The following is a 17,961-nucleotide window of genomic DNA, read 5'->3' as shown; positions in this document are numbered from 1 at the left end:
TGGTGGAGTATGAACAGACTAGCCAAAATTGATGTATGTTTGCCGAGTAGACAATGTAATATCAACGTTACTATAAACGAAAGTGAGAGATGTTCTGATGCTGATCTTGGTTCATGATTTTTGTCTCTTACAGATTCCAGTGTCAAATTGTCCCTTAAAAACCTTGTCTCCTGGGCATGTGAGTTATCTCAAGCGCTGGGTGATAAAGGGAATATGTTGGATTGTAAAGCTAGTAATAAAATGGAGAAAGGTAATACTTTTAATGAAGTGGAGGATAAGTCTACCACTTTGTCAGGCCCAAATAATGATCTATTAAAAGTTAAGGAGTCAACTATTATGGCCTGCCATCAAAAGAGAGAAATTGTAACATTGTTAAAAATTAAACGATTTTACTGTAGGTTAAGTTCACATTTTTAGGCCATGCTTTGTTGTTCAGTTTTCTTTTTTAGTTAAGTCCTCCTATTTTATGTTCATGTTATAAAGGGAGGAGATGTGTTGTAGTTTTGGATTTGTTATTTCCTTACAAGCCAGGATCAGGATATTAGCCTAGGAGATTGATAGTCTGACTAAGTAGAAAGGAAGTGGGCAGGATATGAGGGGAAGTGGTTATGAATAGGGGAAGGTTTGAGAGGACAAGTAAATACCCTAATCCTCTGCAAGTTCATATGCTAATCTTCATGACGATAAATAGAATAGAACAGGGACTAATCCCAAGCCCTGTTCCACCACATGGACATACCAAAACTGACAAATGAAGCAGATGAAGAATTGGATAGGCCCGTAGATCAGAAGGAAGTAGGAAAGGCGATTAGGCAAGTGGGGAAGGGAAAACCCAGGGTCTGAACGGTATCCCAGCAGAAAGATACAAGAGGGTATTTTCTCTCTTTAACAAACTCCTATTAAAAATTTAAAGAGGCAAAGGTGGAAGGAATACTTTCACATGAAAAGCCACAGTTGTGGTGATGCACAAAAAGGGTAGAGCATAAAATGACTGATCTTCCTACTGACCTATTTTGGCCTTTAGAACTGGACATAGTGTGACAGATAAAGCTTCAAAAACTCCCCCTAATATTCCAGACACAGCCTTCAGAACTGGACATAAAGCTATGATTAAGCCTTCAGAACTGGATACATTGCACATAATTTTGCTCCTGGAACTAGGCACAGTACTGTTGATGAGACTTTCAGATATGGACACAATGTCAATGAGGTCTCTACAAATGGACACATTTCACACGTGTTCCACCAACCAGGACACAATACTCCATATATTACTTTACCATTGATTTGCAAACTGTAGATTGGTATCATAACCCTTTTTCCTACTGGTAACAATCAGACATTCATATGTGCTGTGGTACTTAATACAATCTGCACCACCACGCTTTCATACTTCACACACTAGAATAAGTATATCTCACATAAGCCTATCCATAAGTAATGCCCTCTCAACCATGAACTCCAAAGACCGCCCAGGAACCTGATCAAGATCAGAGCACTTCACCACCTTGCAGTGATGCAGAGCTGTATAAATAATGCAACCAGTTCACCCACAAAAACGAGTTAGGCCTCAGAAGGAGTATGGAAGTACTGTATAAATTACCATTTAATATAATACAATCAAATATCTCACCCTGTACACACCCCAAACACACCCCTTTCCTGTTGGTTTCTTCATTGCCATGTCATCTTATTTATGTTGAATTCCTGCAAAATGTGGAATATAAAATACTATAAAGCAAGGGAAGCATTAACTAGTGGTGGCCTTAGACTAGCTGACAACAACTGGTGCCCAAGCCAAACCAAGCAGATGGTGCATTCACCCCCAAAGCCCAAACCAATGACAGGTCTAGGCAAAGGACTTTTTTAGTTTTCATGTTTTAATATTTTCAAAGACTTTTCATTGAATTTGGCATGCACTTAACTTGGAACCCTCGAAAAATGGATAGAAACGATGCTGCACCAGGGCAGGCGCTTTATGGCCCTTAGCTGCTGCCCTGCCTTTGCCTCTTTCTATCCTGACAGCTTGGTGTTGTGAACCAGGGCTGCTTCCCTTCCCAGGGTGGTAACCCCTTTCTATCTTGATCAATACATTACCCGTTCAACCTTCTATCCTCCCTGCCATTCCAGTAAAGAGGAGGAACTGTTGCATCGGTTGGATCCTAGATGGGCGGTTGATTACAGTCCGGATCGCACCAAGGACTTTCACCTGAACGACCAGTTCTTTGTCAACTATTGTGGTTCCAAAAAATTTAGGCCACTGCAAAAGAGGGTGTAGGAGGCTGGCCTGGCTAATAGTGGGTACCTGATGGTACTTACACCTTGTGCCAGGTCCAGTTATCCCTTATTAGTAGATTAGTAGTGTTCTAGCAGCTTAGGCTGATAGAGGTAGCTATAGCAGAGCCACTTAGGCTGAACTAGGAGACATGCAACACTCCTACTATACCACTTATATCAGATAGCACTATACCATAAGAAACACAATACTCAGAGTTACTAAAAATAAAGGTACTTTATTTTAGTGACAATATGCCAAAAGTATCTCTGAGGATATACTCCCTTAGGAGGTAAGTAATATACACACAAACCAAAATCAGGTAAGTCAAACACTTAGAAAAGTAGTGCAAACACTGTAAAACACAATAGAATGCAATAGGAGAAACTAGGCCTAGGGGCAACACAAACCATATACTCCAAACCACGAATGGACTCCAGGCCTAGTGTAGTGTGTAGAGGGTCGCTGGGAGTGTAAGAAAACACTAAGGGTGTCCAAGATACCCCACCCCAAGACCCCGAAAAGTAGGAGTAAAGTTACCCTACTGCCCCAGAAAGACAGTAATGTCGAGATAGGGGACTCTGCAAAGGCAACAACTGACTGCAAAGCACTGAAGATGGATTCCTGGACCTGAGGACCTGCAAAGGAAGGGGACCAAGTCCAAGAGTCATGCAAGTGTCCAGGGGGGGCAGGAGCCCACTAAACCCCGGATGAATGTGCAAAAGAGCTGCCTTTGAGTGGAAGAAGCCAAAGATTCTGCAACAACAGAAGGTGGCAGGAACTTCTCCTTTGGTCAGAAGATGTCCCACGGTGTGCTGGAGGACGCAGAGTTATTTCCACGCAGAAAGACTGCAAACAAGCCTTGCTAACTCCAAGAGTCGCGGTTGAAGGTTTTGGGTGCTGCCAGGGCCCAGGAAGGACCAGGAGGTCGCCCCTTGGAGAAGGAGACAGAGGAGGCGCTCAGCAATAGAGAGAGCCCACGCAGAAGCAGGCAGCACCCGCAAAAGTACCTGAACAGGCGTCCAAGAAATCTGAGCACGGTGGTCATCTCGTCGGAGTCCAACTTAGTGAGTTGGGTAATGCAGGATGGAGTGCTGGGGACCTGGGCTAGGCTGTGCACGAAGGACGTCTTGCAAAAGTGCACAGAAGCCCTAGCAGCTGCAGTTCATGCAGTACACAGGATTACTGTCTGGCGTGGGGAGGCAAGGACTTACCTCCACCAAATTTGGACAGAAGGACCACTGGACTGTCGGGTCACTTGGATCCAGCTCCTGTGTTTCAGGGACCATGCTCGTCAAGATGAGAGGGGACCCAGAGGACTGGTGATGCAGAAGTTTGGTGCCTTCGTTAGCAGGGGGAAGATTCCGTCGACCCACAGGAGATTTCTTCTTGGCTTCTAGTGAAGGGTGAAGGCAGACAGCCCTCAGAGCATGCACCACCAGGAAACAGTCGAGAAAGCCGGCAGTATTAGGCACTACAATGTTGCTGGTAGTCTTCTTGCTACTTTGTCGCGGTTTTGCAGGCGTCTTGGAGCAGTCAGCGGTCGGTCCTTGGCAGAAGTCGAAGAGAGAAGTGCAGAGGAACTCTGGTGAGCTCTTGCATTCGTTATCTGACGAGAAACCCACAGGAGAGACCCTAAATAGCTCTCAGAGGAGGATTGGCTACCTAACCAGGTAAGAGCCTATAAGGAGGGGTCTCTGACGTCACCTGCTGGCACTGGCCACTCAGAGGTCTCCATTGTGCCCTCACACCTCTGCATTCAAGATGGCAGAGGTCTGGGACACACTGGAGGTGTTGTGGGCACCACCCCTGGGGTGGTGATAGACAGGGGAGTGGTCACTCCCCTTTCTTTTGTCCAGTTTCACACCAGAGCAGGGCCTGGGAAATCCCTGAACTGGTGTAGACTGGTTTATGCAAGGAGGGCACCATCTGTGCCCTTCAAAGCATTTCAAGAGGCCAGGAGAGGCTACTCCTCTCAGGCCCTTAACACCTATTTCCAAAGGGAGAGAGTGTAACACCCTCTCTCAGAGGAAATCCTTTGTTCTGCCTTCCTGGGACTGGGCTGCCCAGGCCCCAGGGGGGCAGAAACCTGTCTGAGGGTTGGCAGCAGCGGTAGCCACAGAGAAAACCCCAGAGAGCTAGTTTGGCAGTACCCGGGTTCCATGCTGGAGCCCCGGGGATGCATGGGATTGGCAGAATGGTATTGGGGTGACAATTTCATGATCCTAGACATGCTACATGGCCATGTTCGGAGTTACCATTGTGAAGCTACACATAGGTATTGACCTATATGTAGTTCACGCATGTAATGGTGTCCCCACACTCACAAAGTCCGGGGAATTTGCTCTGAACAATGTGGGGGCACCTTGGCTAGTGCCAGGGTGCCCTCACACTAAGTAACTTTGCACCTAACCTTCACTAAGTGAGGGTTAGATATATAGGTGACTTATAAGTTACTTAAGTGCAGTGTAAAATGGCTGTGAAATAACATGGATGTTATTTCACTCAGGCTGTAGTGGCAGTCCTGTGTAAGAATTGTCTGTGCTCCCTATGGGTGGCAAAAGAAATGCTGCAGCCCATAGGGATCTCCTGGAATCCCAATACCCTGGGTACCTAGGTACCATATATTAGGGATTTATAAGGGTGTTCCAGTGTGCCAATCAGAATTGGTCAAATTAGTCACTAGCCTGCAGTGACAATTTTAAAAGCAGAGAGAGCATAAACACTGAGGTTCTGGTTAGCAGAGCCTCGGTGATACAGTTAGGCACCACACAGGGAACACATATAGGCCACAAACTTATGAGCACTGGGGTCCTGGCTAGCAGGATCCCAGTGACACATATCAAACACACTGAAAACAAAGGGTTTTCACTATGAGCACTGGGCGCTGGCTAACAGGATCCCAGTGAGACAGTAAAAACACCCCGACATATACTCACAAACAGGCCAAAAGTGGGGGTAACAAGGCTAGAAAGAGGCTACCTTGCTGCAGAGGGCTCTTTGACGATGGATCATTGTCTGCATTAAGACCTGCTAAGCCTTAGCCAAAAAGGATCATCTAGAAGGCAACAGGTCCATTCCACCAGTTCTACCACTTCTGTCCTTGCCATGGGAGTTCCTAGTGCAGAAACCTGTAAGGCGGCTACGTAAGCATCTTTGCAAAACCTTCACCATGAGCTACTGCCTGGACTCCAAGGTGCACAAGGATGGACATTTTGCTAGGTCCGTTCCACAGGGTATCTTCGTTTAACCATCCATCAATCCATCTCCAGTGTAGGGTATCGCTATGTAATCTGTTCTACAGGTGAGGAATCTGCAGGAAGAAGTTGCCATCAGATAAATGGTTATTTACCTACGGTAATGATCTTTCTGGTGGATACTCTGTCTTCATGCAGATTTCTCACTGACTCTTCCCGTTTGATTAATGAGTTATAGGGAAAGTTAATAAGATCCAAACTTATATCTTTTAGTACTGCACTAAAGGATCAATGTCAATCTGTCCTCTCACTGTCAAGGCTTGGAAGAAATGTAAGGAAACTGACACTGCACTGGGGAGGGCAATTCATGGCCTCAGTGACATTGCCTGACGTCACTTGTGGTGTCGACTAAGTCAAATGCCCTCTACTGGCAACTTGACAGCTTTGAAGCTTTCCAGATTCGGTTTGACGCCTGGAATTTTTCTACAGATGAGAAATTTGCAGGAAGATAGAGTATCTACCAGAAAAACACTTATCACAGGTAAGAAACCATTTCTTCTGTGCTACAGCTCATTAAAATTGTTGCATCAGATGGTCTAGAGCCCAGCTGTTATCTGCTTGTCTCTAGCAGCTTTTCTGCATATCACATTTCATCCTCGATGAACCCTTTCTAAAGCGTTTGTACAATGCATCAGCCTAAGCAGTTGGCCAGCCTGCATGTGGCTATTAGTGTGTCATGGCAAGAATAAGTCAGTGGGTAGATAGATAAATGAATGAGTGTGTGCATTTATCAGTGAATAAATACATGGATGGATGTGTAAATAGCTGGGTCTCAGCACAAATGAGTAGGTCCGTGACTATCATAGTGGATGCAATCCAAATACCGAAACCTTAGACATATAAGTATAGAGTGAAGTTACTTTCACCAATACTGGCATTTGCATGGTGTCACAAAACGTATCACAGCTCATCAGGAATTTAAGACTGTACAGTTCCACGAAGAACACATTAATTTCAGTTGGCTGTGGTGTTAGTCTATCTGTCACAACTGCACACTGTGCCCTCTCAAGGGCTTGAGTCATGCCCCACTCATGGTGACTGCACTGAGTCTCCACAAAGCAGTAGTTCAGTAGCTGCTAAGCACGAGGGACAACCTAACACATCTGTCACTACCCTTGTGGAGACCAGTGGTGGATATCAGCAGAGGACCATGTGATCTGAGCGGTAGTACACACAGAACGTGCATCGTGGACAGCAGCAGTGCAAGCTTTACTCACACACCCCTCCCACAAACACAGCGCAACTACAGATGTACACGATTCTCTTAATTCATAGTACGGCACAGGCAGCCACCTCTTGCAAATGTGTAGAAGGCGTGAGCAGCCTTTAGTAATACTACAAATGATAGAACAGTGCCAATGGCATTTAGGTAGTTTTGTTTTTCCACAATTAGAGCTTTAACAATTGCCCTTGTGATGTGTCCTGCGCATGGTGAAGGTGCTCAGCAAATAGGGATGCAAGTCCTTCTATGTAGTAATACATGCACTCAGCAGAGACCTCTACACAGTCGCTGCATGAGTGGAACAGTAGGCACTGTAGTGACTGACCAATCAATCAATCAGATTTCTTAAGCGCACTACTCACCCGTTAGGGTCTCAAGGCGATGGAGGGGGTGGGTTACTGCTCGAAAAGCCATGTTTTGAGGTGCTTTCTGAAAGTTAGGAGGTCCTGTGTCTTGCGTAGGTTGGTGGGAAGGGAGTTCCAGGTTTTGGCTGCGAGGTGGGAGAAGGATCTGCCGCCGGAGGTGGTGCGTTGGATGCGGGGGACCGTTGCGCCGGCGAGGTCGGCGGCGCTGTCGAGTTGGGTTGTAGAAGTTGATTCGTCCATTGAGGTAGGCCGGTCCAGTGTCGTGGAGGGCTTTGTGAGCATGGACAACTATTTTGAAAATGATCTTTTTGTTGATGGGCAGCCAGTGTAGTGATCTGAGGTGGGTGGAGATGTGTACGTGGCAAGGGAGGTTGAGGATGAGCTGTGCTTCTGCGTTCTGGATGCGCTGGAGTTTTCTCTGAAGCTTGGCTGTGGTCCCTGCGTAGAGGGCATTGCAGTAGTCCAGTCTGCTGCTTATGAGGCCGTGGGTGACAGTTCTTCTTGTTTCTAAAGGAATCCATTTGAAAGTCTTGCGTAGCATGCAGAGGGTTTTGAAGCAGGAGGATGATATTGCGTTGATTTGCTGAGTCATGGAGAGAGATGAGTCCAGTATGATGCCGTGCGTGGGTGGTGGGTGTTGGGGTTGGTCCTAGGGTGGTGGGCCACCAAGAGTCGTTCCATGCTGTCTTGTTGGGACCGAAGATGATCATTTTGTTTTTTTCTGAGTTCAATTTGAGGTGGCTTCCTGTCCTCCAGTTAGCGATGGCAAGGAGTCCGTCATGTAGGTTATTCTTGGCGGTAGATGGATTCCTCATGAGGGAGATGATGAGCTGGGTGTTGTCAGTGTATGAAATGATGATGAGGCCGTGGGGGCGGATGATGCTGGTGAGTGGAGCCATGTAGATATTGAAAAGGGTGGGGCTGAGGGAGGATCCTTGGGGGACCCCACAGATGGTCTTGGTGGCTGTAGACCGGAAAGGAGGGAGGCAAACTCTTTGGGTTCTTTTGGAGAGGAAGGAGGTGAGCCAGTCCAGGGCTCTGTGGTGAATTCCGGCGTCGAAGAGGCGTGTGCGGAGGGTGTGGTGGCATAAGGTGTCGGAAGCTGCGGAGAGGTCTAGGAGGATGAGGGCGACGGTTTCGCCCTTGTCCAATCTGGTCCTGATGTCGTCTATGCAGGTGATGAGGGCGGTTTCGGTGCTGTGGTTTTTGCGGAATCCAGACTGGGAGACGTTGAGTATGTTGTTGTCTTCCAGGAAGCAGGAGAGTTGTTTGTTTACTATCTTCTCTATGACCTTCACGGGGAAGTGGAGTAGAGAGATAGGTAATTCGTTTGTGAGGTCTTCAGGGGCTGCGTTGACTTCGGCGTGTTTCCAAATATCTGGGAAGGTTGCGGTCTCAAAGGAGCTGTTTATAATGGCCCAGAGCTGGGGAATGAAGATTTGGCTGGCCTTGTTGAAGATGTGGTGGGGGCAAGGGTCTGTTGGGGAGCCTGAGTGTTGAGCTCATGGTTTTGCCGGTTTCTTCATCGTTGGTGGGGGTCCAGGTGTTTAGTACGTTGGTGCGGTGGGGTGCTGTGGTGTTGGCTGTGTCGGTAGTGGTGATGGTGGGTGATGATGGTATGAAGCTGTCGTGTATGTCTGCGATCTTACCGTGGAAGTAGTTGGAGAGGGAGTTGCAGAGGTCTTGGGAGTGTGGAGGGTCGGTGGCACAGGATTTGGGTTTGGTGAGTTCTTTGATGATGGCAAAAAGTTCCTTGCTGTTGTGTGCATTGTCTATGCGTTCTTTGTATAAGGATCGTTTGGTGGTTCGGATGAGCTGGTGATGTTTGCGCATGGCAGATTTGAGGGCGGAGAAGTTGCTCACTGAGGGTTCTTGGCACCAGGCTTTCTCAATTTTTCGGCATTCGCGTTTCGAAGACTGAAGTTCTGTGGTGAACCAGGGGGCTGTCTTGTTGGTGCGGGTGTTTTGGTTATTTTGAGTGGGGCGAGAGAGTCTGCGCATGCTTCTAGGCATCGTGTGAGGTTGAAGGCAGCGGTGTTGGGGTCGTTGGTACTGGGAGGTGGAGCTTGTGCGAGGTTGGAGATCAGTTGTTCTTTGGAGATCTTGTTCCACTTGCGGTAGAGGTAGGATGTTGTTGGTAGTGGGTGGTGGGCTTCAGGAAGGAGAAGTGGACGCAGTGGTGGTCAGTCCAGTGGAGTTTGGTGGGGAGGGTGAAGGTGATGTGGCTGCTGGAGGAGAAGATGGCGTTTAGCGTATGCCCGGCTGAGTGGGTGGGTGAGGTAACCGGTTGCTTGAGGCTGAGGTTTGCGAGGTTGTCCAGCAGGTCAGTGGAGTTGCAGTTGTGGGTGTTCTCCAGGTGAAAGTTTAGGTCACTGAGGAGTAGGTAGTCCGTGGAGGCGAGGGCGTGGGGGCTGATAGTGTTGGCGATGGTGTCACAGAATGGGGGGTGGGGTCCTGGTGGTCTGTAGATGAGAGTTCCTCTTAGGGTGGTGTTGGCTTTGACGTGTACCTAAAAGTGTAGGTGCTCTGCGGTGTCTAGGGTGTCGTTGGTATTGGTGGAAATCTTGATGGAATTTCTGTGTAATATGGCGATTCCACCTCCTGGTTTGTTGATACAGTCTCTACGGGTGATTTTATATCCTTCTGGGATGACTGTGGCGATGTCAGGTTCGGATGAGGAATTCATCCATATTTCAGTGAGGAAGGCGATGTCGGGAGAGTTTGTCGTGAGTAGGTCCCAAAACTCGATGGCATGCTTGTGGACAGAGCGGGTGTTAAGGAGGATGCAGTTGAGGTGATTGGGGTGTTTGGTGTTGTTGTGGTGCTTGTTGGTGTGAGTGCAGGAGAAGTGGCATGTGAAAGGTCCGTGGGTGTGTCTGGGGTTGGCCTGGGCGCAGGTGGTGTGCCGGCCGGGGTTGAGAGCAACGAGCTCTGTGAAGGAGTAGTGGCGCTTGGGGGTGCTGGAGGACCGTGGACCAGGGGGATGGGGGATGGGCGCTGGGCGCGGTCCAGGCGCGGACGGGCGCAGGCGGCTTGCTTCTGGCGGGCCAGCGGCGCGGCCGCACAGTGGCCACCATTAAGAAGGGGAGGTGGGAGGGAGGAGCAGGTGGGAGGGAGTGGCCAATGGGGGCACGTGGGGGGCGGGCCGCAGGGGACGCAGCGGCAGGGTCACGAGACCCGGCAAGAGACGGATTTGAAAACGGGCAAAAACAGTGAGTAAAACGAAGCAGCTGATGCGGCCCGTCCTTGAGGGCGGAGGGGCCACGCCCCCCCACCTTTTGCCCCTCATGAAGAGTGTCTGTCAGGCTGAACAAAGGCCAGCCTCACAGACACTCTTCATTTTCAGCTCAGACAGCCAGGAGTGAGACATGCGCGATTTGTACAGACTCCTGGCTGCCTGAGCTGAACTTTGCTGGGCTGAGGAGGTCACAGCTCCTATGGGCGTGACCTCCTCGGCTCAGCAAAGGTGCCTCGAGGCCCTTCCCTGGATGACGAGGGAAGCGTCACCCATTGACACTCACCCTGGGCGCTTCAGGTTTAAGCCCTGAAGCGCCCAGGGCGATTGTCAATCAGTGACACTTCGTCACAGAGTGGGGTGGGGTCATCAGTCTCACTGACCCCATCCCACTCTGTGACGAGGCTGGAACTGCTGCCTTCCCTCATTGGCTGACCTAGGGTCAGCCAATGAGGGAAGGCAGCAGTCCCAACCCTCCTGGGACCTCGAGGCTGAATGTAAGTGTGTGTGTGTGTGTGATGTTTTAAAATGAATGTTTGGTGGGTGTGTGCATGTTTGAATGTTATGAGTGTTAATGGATGTGCATGCGTGCGTGTGTGAAAGAATGAGTGTGTGTGATGTTTTAAAATAAATGTTTGGTGCGTGCGTGCATGTTTGAATGGTATGAATGTTGTTAATGGATGTGCGTGTGAGTGTGAAAGAATGAGTGAGTGTATGTGATGTTTTAAAATGAATGTTTGGTGCGTGCGTGCATGTTTGAATGTTATGAGTGTTAATGGGTGTGCATGCGTGCATGTGTGTCTGTGTGTGAAAGAATAAGTGTGTGTGTGTGTGCTTCCCGCCCCCTCCCTCCTAAAGCTGCCGGCCTCCACTGCGAAGCAGAGCAGAAAATAGGCACAGGTAAAGTAAAAAACAGTGCATGAAACGAAATACAAATTGCAGAAACAAATGACACATTACAAAAAACGAAATACAAAGTATAAAGCACACTAGATACGCCTACCACTAGGCACCAGGGATGAGGCTCAGGCAGGTGCCTGAGGGTGATGGAGGGTCTCGAACTTCCTTCTGCAGTAAAGGCGGGGTCAGTGGCACGGAGGCAGGCTGGTGGAGCTGTTTGCCGTGTTGAGTGTACTCCTGGCCCTAAGGCAGGTCAGGGGGTCACACTCAGCACTGCGCTGCAGCCGCCATTAAGAAGGGGAGGTGGGAGGGAGGAGCAGCTGGGAGACGGGAGGGATTGGCCAAGGGGAGCGCGAGGGGGCCGGGACGCAGGGGACGCAGTGGCAGGGTCGGGAGAACCAGCAAGAGTCAGAGTTGAAAACGGGCAAAAACACAGTGAGTAAAACGAAGTGGAGCAGAAAATGGGCACAGGTAAAGTCAAAAACAGTGGATGAAGTGAAATACAAATTCCAGAAACGAAATACAAATTACAAAAAACAAAATACAAAGTATAAAGCACACTAGATACGCCTACCACTAGGCACCAGGGATGAGGCGCAGGCGGGTGGTGGAGGGCCTCGAACTTCCTTCTGCAGTAAAGGCCATGTCAGGGGCACGGAGGGAGGCTGGTGAAGCTGTCTGCCGTGTCGAGTATACTCCTGGCCATAAGGCAGGTCAGGGAGTCATACTCGGCACCACGCAGCAGCCGCCATTAAGAAGGGGAGGTGGGAGGGAGGAGCAGCTGGGAGGTGGGAGGGAGTGGCCAATGGGGGCACGAGGGGGGCTAGCCGCAGGGGACGCAGTGGCAGGGTCGGGAGTACCAGCAAGAGACGGATTTGAAAACAGGCAAAAACACAGTAGGTAAAACAAAACAAAGCAGAGCAGAAAATGGGCACAGGTAAAGTCAAAAACAGTGCATGAAACAAAATACAAATTACAGAAACGAAATACAAATGACAAAAAATGAAACACAAAGTATAAAGCACATTAGATACGCCTACCACTAGGCACCAGGGATGAGGCGCAGGCGGGTGCCTGCGGGTGGTGGAGGGCCTCAAACTTCCTTCTGCAGTAAAGACGGGTTCAGAGGCAGGCTGGATGAGCTGTCTGCCGTGTCGAGTGTACTCCTGGCCCTAAGGCAGGTCAGGGGGTCACACTTGGCACCGCGCAGCGGCCGCCATTAAGAAGGGAAGGTGGGAGGGAGGAGCAGCTGGGAGGTGATAGGGAGTGGCCAATGGGGGCCTGAGGGGGGCGGGCCGCAGGGGACGCAGCGGCAGGGTCGGGAGAACCGGCAAGAGCCAGATTTGAAAACGGGCAAAAACACAGTGAGTAAAATGAAGCGGAGCAGAAAATGGGCACAGGTAAAGTCAAAAACAGTGCATGAAATGAAATACAAATTACAGAAACGAAATACAAATTACAAAATACAAAGTATAGAGCACACTAGATACGCCTACCACTAGGCACCAGGGATGAGGCTCAGGCGGGTGCCTGTGGGTGGTGGAGGGCCTCAAACTTCCTTCTGCAGAAAAGGTGGGGTCAGGGGCACGGAGGCAGGCTGGTGGAGCTGTCTGCTGTGTTGAGTGTACTCCTGGCCCTAAGGCAGGTCAGGGGGTCACTAATGGGGGTGTTTTCCTCACTTTGGGCTACAGGGATTTACATGACCTGTTTTCATATGCTCAGGTGCACTTTTGTATAACATGTTTCCAGACCTGTAGCACCCTGAACTGCATAGGGAGGCAACACTGGCGAGCCCTTCTGTCAGCATGCACATGACCAGCAGAATGCAGGGAGCCAGCATACCTGGGAGGCAAAAAATCCTTGTGACCGGAAGTTGAGGTTCCTCTCCAAGCATCAGAATTATATCCATAATGTCTCTGGGGAGGACGACAAAACAGGAGGGAGGGCAACAATATGTGAAATATAGAGCGCTATTTTTCTTAAAGGGTCCTTTCCCTTAAGAGGCGGTATGTACTTCCTACTATGGTATCTCTGCCTTAGCCTTTTACCCACTGACGGATTAAGTTCAGTGACCTAATATTGCCGACTCCATTTCAACCAGCTGCTTTTTTCAGAGCACTAGCTGGACATTCATGGCTGCCACAGAAGGTGTAATCCTTATGAAGAACCAAACTGTACTGTGACTGACTCCTCGCTGCCAAGGTGCCCTTACGAAGGACTGGCCTGAAAATGTACTGACCCTCCCCCTCCCCTACTCAGGTTTCAGAGAATGACTAGTTTGATAGACTCAGTCCGAGCCCTACCACGCTCTCTGAGAAGTCCCAGCCAGACTCTTGGCTATCACTGACCCAGGTGCACTAGCCAGGGACCGTTCTGCCTTGCCAGTGATTGTTCCACAGCTAGAAGCGGCTTCTCATTTGAAGATCCTCTCCTGCTCCCATCATTATGGTCTGTCTCAGAGTATTTACAGGAGATGCGAGTTACCATCCCTTTTGGTGACTGTTATGCTCTGCTGTGGTTGCTCTTGACAGGGAATCTTCCGTAACTGCCAAGGTCTCAAAAAGGCAAAGCGGGCTCATTTCTTTAGAGAGGACATCTATGGAAGTCTGCAGTGCATAAAAAACGGCGTCGTGGTCATCTGTGCTTTCCAGGGCCTCCCTAGAATCACCAGAATTCTGTGGACGTATGTATGGCACCAGGCCACATTTGCAGACCCACTTTTCTCCATTGCTCCCTCCTGCTGTCCGATTCATTTCTAGGTTTCGCCTGCACAGCGCTTGCCCTGTGCCTGTGAAATCTGTTGTATTCAGTGCTTGAAATGGAAGTACCTGCTTGTTTCTGAGAAGTGTCAGTACTCTCCAATTAAAAGCATTACGTATTTCTTGAGAAGTGCAGGCACTATCTCTCTCAAAATAAAAAAAAGTGCCGATACTCAGTACCGGCCCATTTAAAGCACTGGTTTTTCTCTAAAATAAATGTTGAAAGGGGCTTTGATCTAACCCCAGTCCTTTCCTATCTTTTCATGGTCCCTGTGCTTGCCACGTACTTTTCCTCCGTTTTTATTGTCTGTAGCACTATTTCTGGCATCTACCAATGCTTTTTCTTCCTCTGTATTTCTTATCAGCATCCAAACTCCAAAGTATTTCTTTTCATCCGCGTTGGTCGAACTTCTTTCTTATCTGATTTGTGAGCAAACTTGTCAGCAGCCCTGCTTGTTTTCTTTTCGTCCTGCAGTTAATTTCCTTCACCCCCGCCCTCCACCCCCTCTCCGTGGCGTCACCCTCTCATCTCGCTATTGTTTCACCCAAACCCCTGCCCACCTTCCTCACTATCAGAAATCCAATTTGCTTATTTAATCATCGACCTTACCAGACAGGAAAAGTGCAGGATCACCAACCCCTATTTTGAGACTGAAAAGCTAATCGTTAAAGAAACGCTAAAGTTGCTTCATAAAATCTGCAACAGACACGATTTGTTTCAACATTAGATTGCAATTGAAATACTGCTGCCCTGATGACTCAAGTGGACGTTTGAAGGTCACCTCGTTAAGCATTCATTTACCTCCCTTAACAGAGCTCCCTCGTGTGTTGTCGGCCATTTTCTGTGACTGTGATGTTTACTAGTAGCTGCACTCATTTGTAGCTGCATGACGGCCTTTTGGATAAAAGGGTGAGAGAGCGTAGTTTAAATATTACCTATTTTAGATGTGAAATGCTTATACTTAACAATGCTGCATTAATAATATTATTCATTGAAACGTATTTTAAACGTGGAGAATTATCAAATGCATATACTAATGTCATCTATAAGAAATGATTGCTTATATTATGAATTAATCGAATACATTAACATTTGCGAAGATTGCATTTTTATTAGAATCCATAAGCCTTAAGTTAGCGTGAGCCGAAGAATTAGCTGTGTAGCTCTCATATTAAAGCATATTTTTCTGTTTCTCCAGTGTGCTGACTTGCAAAAGGCCATGACCCAGCATGTATTCTTCCATTGTCTTTGTATCGAATTTAGTTTTTCTCCCATCCGCATGTTAGCTGCTTTAGTATAAGTCTTATACGTTTTGCAACGAATATTGAAACATCCAAGGACATTCAACCACGGAAAAGAGAACTTTTGAACCAAAGAATGTGCCAGAGAATGAAGTAACCCCGGATGTGCCACCTACGAAAAACGTCAATTATGAAGACCAATCAAAATGTTATGAATTATCGTGAAATGCAAAATGCATTACTTAATGTATAATTTGATAGGTTACAGATAGTGAGGTGTAGTGACTATCCAACAGAAATTTGGGGGAAGGTATTGCCAAAAGGGGATAAAAACCCATGACACAGAAGACTCGAGAGAACTAGGTAGGGAATGATATTGATTGCATCCAGAAACTCTGTCACTCTGTCTGGTGACTTGAGACTTAATAAACCATCCTCACCCTTAGTAGCCCCATTACACTTTCTTCCTTATGAGGGAAGTGTCCCCTGCCCTTAGACTAGATAGACTGACGGCGATTCAACTGATGTCCTGAAGACGAAGTCTGAACCTGTATGCTGACTCATTCCGAGGAGGGTAATTATGACAGTTGCTCTTGTAATTCGTCTATTTGCTTTTCCTTCCTAGGTACCAACTCCTGTATTTTTGATTAGAGACCTTAGTTAGATGTATTCCAAATCGATGTTCTAAATTGTTTTGCATGAAGTCCAACATGCTGATGCTAATTAGTGGTTAGGCTAGGGTTCACCTTGACTGACGCAACAAACGTGACTGACATTGTGCTATGCTGAACTGAGACGTATATGCTGTTCTACATACTTGATTTGTGTATATATCATATATTAGTGGCTTAATGTTTGTCATCTTCGCATTGTCAAAATCTTATCACAATTGCCATATCGTGACTATGCTCTTTTGCCTTTTGGTCTTGAGATTAATACATTTGCTATTAGATTGTAATCAATAGGGAATAAAATTCACAAAACTTCAATAAGGTGTGGTTATTCATGACTGAAAGGTCATGGTTGCGTCGATAGTTTTTAACCAATGTCTAAACTGAAATATATTGTGGTGATATATGTTGATGATATTATTGATATATTGATCAGTTACCTCGTCTTACGGTGTCTCACCACTGGGTCAAAAGATTCATCGGCCTAAAACGAGTCCTAATGTGTATAAATTGACATAGAAGGACGCGTTATTAAGGGCTTTTTTCCTTTTGCTTATACTTTGATGCAAGAGCTTCCTTATGAAGAGTAATCGTCATTTTCTCCCCGGCACAATGTTGCCTGTGTGCTTTTCTTTCATGCTAAAATTTATTTCCAGTGTTGCAGTTGCACAGGAAGCCACATCCATCTGTTCTTGGGTCCCAAGACTTCTGTTTACCCTTGAGCTCACACCTGTTAAGACAAATGCACCTACTTAAGACTGAGTTTAATCTTAATATTCTTATTTAAAGATCAACCTTTTTTAAACTGCAGTACTTTTATATGTAGAAAGTGACCCACCTCTCGTATCAAAAGTGCTCCTTTGGCTGAAATATCTTGGTTGAATCAGCACAGTTATAAAATCACCTACCTTGTCACATATTCAAAATATTTAATTAAACAACTGCAGATGATATTTGCTTACACTTATAAGGTAATAGTCATGTTAAAATCTACATGAAGAATGTCCCGAAAATAAAATTGCTATTTAGAAATCCCCTGCATGAAGTAATCTTATTTTTCAAATAAAAAACAAACTAAAATGCCAGCAATCTACGAACTGCCCTAAATGGGTCTATCCTACACTAAATATCTCTGGACAAAATAGGAAATTAAAAAGGTGTAGCTGAAGATATATCTTATGCAGATCAGTATAATCAGATGATATATATATCCGTCACGCCAAACAGGCATGCGAGCCTCTCTTCTGTGTGTCTGATATGTTAAATTAATGTAATGTTTGATTCCCCTCCTTACCACCTAAATAGCCCACGGGGGTTGGGGTGGGGGGTGGCAATAGGTTTTCGCCTGTATGAAATCTATTCACTTTGTCAATGTGTCTTTACGTGATGCGCATATGCTGTGCTACATGTAAGAAAACATTGACAGAAAGGAGTGCCTTCAACGGGCCACCAATCTGTTGCACCTTCCAAAGTAACAAGATTTTGTGGAAAGGCGAGGCGCTGACAACTAACATTGACCACCTCCAGAGGCAACTGAAAGGAGCTTGAATGTCACAACTTACTCTCCAATCATATAGGTGGAGGTTTCAGAGGTATGGGGTGCAGAACCCAGCTTCACTTGTAACAGGTTCTCCTCTACTGACCACCAGTGCATTCTCTATCTTGTAACTGCATATGGAGCCCTTCTGTCAGCATACATGTGACCAGTGTGTGTGGGGGGGAGGGAGGGGTGACGGGAGTGGTTTGACACTAATGGAGTAGGACAAGAGCTACGTCACTCTCGGCCGAACTCCACCATCAGGGGCCATCTGCTGCTACCATTGCCAAAGAGTATCCTGCTGCTTAAGGAAGCACAGGTACTCTCGGCATAACTGGCCACAGACCGCTCCTGTGACTACTGTGCAGAGGGGAAAACCAGTAGAGAGGAGGGAGGCCACAGCCCTGCACTGCAAAATGATGTCATGAACTAGGAGTGGCGGTATAGCTGGCATTGCTACAGAACTGAGATGCCCCAAATGCAGCAGTACCTGTGCTC

General features: G+C 47.4%; 1 long non-coding RNA gene across 2 annotated transcripts in view; it reads left to right on the top strand.

Moving 5' to 3' along the window:
• Positions 1-16,226, top strand: part of LOC138299677 (uncharacterized) — a 41,098-nt gene extending 24,872 nt beyond the window's left edge. The window contains exons 3-4 of one of the 2 annotated variants that reach the window (XR_011204807.1): positions 134-178; positions 15,213-16,226. This is a non-coding gene — a long non-coding RNA (uncharacterized lncRNA). The remainder of the gene's footprint in view (positions 1-133; positions 179-15,212) is intronic. The other variant, XR_011204808.1, reaches the window with a different exon arrangement.
• The last annotated feature ends 1,735 nt before the right edge of the window (positions 16,227-17,961 follow it).

The sequence above is a fragment of the Pleurodeles waltl genome, chromosome 6 (genome assembly GCF_031143425.1).
Source record: "Pleurodeles waltl isolate 20211129_DDA chromosome 6, aPleWal1.hap1.20221129, whole genome shotgun sequence".
NCBI classification, from domain to species: domain Eukaryota; kingdom Metazoa; phylum Chordata; class Amphibia; order Caudata; family Salamandridae; genus Pleurodeles; species Pleurodeles waltl.
Note: the sequence above shows the minus strand (reverse complement) of the source record. Positions and strands in the feature narration are given on the sequence as shown.